The sequence below is a fragment of the Aythya marila genome (genome assembly GCF_965140915.1).
Source record: "Aythya marila genome assembly, contig: HAP1_HAP1_SCAFFOLD_85, whole genome shotgun sequence".
Classification (NCBI taxonomy): domain Eukaryota; kingdom Metazoa; phylum Chordata; class Aves; order Anseriformes; family Anatidae; genus Aythya; species Aythya marila.
The window spans coordinates 1-2,682 of record NW_028136613.1 but is presented as its reverse complement, the minus strand read 5'-3'; positions in this window follow the sequence as shown (position 1 = coordinate 2,682).

The window sequence follows — 2,682 nt, the reverse complement described above, 5'->3', positions numbered from 1 at the left end:
CCGCCGGACCCCCGCCCGCACCCCCCCCGACCCCCCCCCCAAAAAAAAATCCCTCAAGCCTCCGAAGCCCCCTCCCCAAAATTCCCCCCCCCCCCCCCCAAACCTCAGCAGATGGCGGTGGCCCCCCGGCGGCCCCCGGGGAAGCGGGGTCCCCCCCCCCCACCCCCCCCATCCCCCATCCCCACTCATCCTCCCCCTTCCTCACCCCCCCCCCCCCACGTCACCACCTCCGGCCCCCCCCCCCCCCCCCCCCTTTGTGCACCAGGAGGCTCTTGTGCAACGTCCTTGTGCAAAGGGGGCTGCGGGGGGGGGGGGGGGCTCGTGCGACAGCGGCAGCTCCTCGTGCAAGGGGGGGGCTCCTCGTGCAACGCCAGCTCCTCGTGCACCAGGATCAGTGCTGCTCCTCGTGCAACGCCGGCTCCTCGTGCAAGGGGGGGCTCCTTGTGCAACGCCAGCTCCTCGTGCAACGGGACTGGGGAGGCCTCGTGCAACACCAGCGCCTCGTGCACCAGGAACAGGAGGCCTCGTGCAACACCAGATCCTCGTGCACCAGGATCAGTGCTGCTCCTCGTGCAACGCCGGCCGGCTCCTCGTGCAAGGGGGGGCTCCTCGTGCAACGCCAGCTCCTTGTGCAACACCAGGTCCTCGTGCACCGGGACGGGGAGGCCTCGTGCAACAGCGGCACCTCCTCGTGCAACGCCAGCTCCTCGTGCATCGCCCCCCCCTCATGCCGTGCACAAGGACCCCCCCCCCTCACCATGCACCAGGACCCCCCCCCCCCGTGCATCACCTCCTCGTGCATCGCCCTCCCTCGTGCATCCCCCCCCCCCTCCACGTGCACCAGGCCGGGGGCTCCCCCCCCCCATTTCTCCCCCCTCCCCCTTTTATTTTTCTCCCCCCTCGTGCACCAGGAGCCCCCCCCCCCCCCCTTTGCACGCCCAGCTCCGTCGTGCAACAACCGCACCGGGCACCGGTACCGGGGGAGGGGGGGGAGGTCACACAAGGGGGGGTCCCCACGCAGCACCAGCCTCCCGGGACCCCCCCCCCCGGTGCACCGGGACCCCCCCAACTCCCCGGAGCCCCCCCACAACGTACCGGGGACCCCCCCCCCGGTGTACCGGGCCCCCTCCCACCACTCACCGGGCTCCCCCCCCCCGGTACACCGGGACCCCCCCCCCCGGTCCCCCCAACGCACCGGGGGCTCGCCCAGGCACACCGGAGCCCCCCCCCTCTACAATGTACCGGGACCACCCCCCCTCTCCCGGTCCACCGGTGCCCCCCCCACATCGCACCGGGACCCCCCCACACCGTGCACCGGACACCCCCCCGGGACACCGGGACCCCCCCCGGGACACCGGGACCCCCCCGGTTCACCGGGACCCCCCCCCACATTGCACCGGGCCCCCCCCCCCGGTGCACCGGGCTCCCTCCCACAATGCACCGGGCTCCTCCCCGGTCCACCGGGACCCCCCCCCTCCAACCCTCCCGGACCCCCCCCCGGTGCCCCCCGCCCGGTCCGGGCCCGCCGCAGCCCCCGACAATCCGCCGCCCGCGGGCGGTCTCAGGGCGGGGTCTGGGCTGGCTCCAACCCCCCCCGCGGCCGGGGCCGCCGGTGCCCGCGGAGCCTTTAATAAACTCGGATCGGTCTTGTAAGCTCCGCCTCCCGGGGGGGCGGGGCCGGCGGGGTGGGCGTGGTCTGAGCGGAGAGGGCGGGGCCTGCCGGGGATGGGTGTGGTCTGTGTGAGGGGCGTGGTCTACACGGGGAGGGCGAGGTCTGTGCTGGGAGGGCGTGGCTTGAGTGTGGGGGCGTGGTTTGGGGGAGTGGGGGGCGTGGTCTGTACGGGGAGGGCGTGGTCTGAGCGGGGAGGGCGTGGTCTGAGAGTGGGGGCGTGGTTTGGGGGCGTGGTCTGTACCGGGAGGGCGTGGTCTGAGTGTGAAGGCGAGGCTTTGTTAGGGGGCGTGGTGTGAGGCTAGGGGCGTGGCTTGTGTGAGAGGGCGTGGTTGGGGGGCGTGGTTTGAGCGTGGGGGCGTGGCTTGAGGCTAGAGGTGTGGCTTGTGTGAGAGGGCGAGTCTGGGGGCGTGGTCTAAGCATGCGCAGGGCGAGTCCTGAGTGTGGGGGCGTGGTCTGAGCAGAGAGGGCACTGGAGTATGGGGGCGTGGTCTACGTGGGAGGGCGAGGCCTATTAGGGGGCATGATCTGAGGCTAGGGGCATGGCTGGTGTGAGAGGGCGTGGTCTGGGGGCGAGGTTGGGGGCGTGGTCTTTCCGGGGAGGGTGTGGTCTGAGAATGGGGGCGTGGTTCATGCGGGAGGGCGTGGCTTATTCGGGGGCGTGGTCTGAGGCTACGGGCGAGGTGTGTGTGAGGGCGTGGTTGGGGGCGTGGTTTTTCGGGGGCGGGGTCTGTCGAGGGAGGCGTGGCTTGTGTGTGGGGCTTGGTCTCTCTTTGTGGGGGGCGGGGTCTGACCGGGGAGAGCATGATCAGTACGGGGAGGGTGTGGCCTGAGGGTGGGAGGGCGTGGCCTGAGTGTGGGGGCGTGGTCTGAGCGGTGTGGGCGTGGTCCGTGTGGGGAGGGCGTGGCCTGAGTGTGGGGGCGTGGTCTGAGCGGTGTGGGCGTGGTCCGTGTGGGGAGGGCGTGGCCTGAGTGTGGGGGCGTTGTTTGGGGGGGTCTTTGGGTGGGAGGCA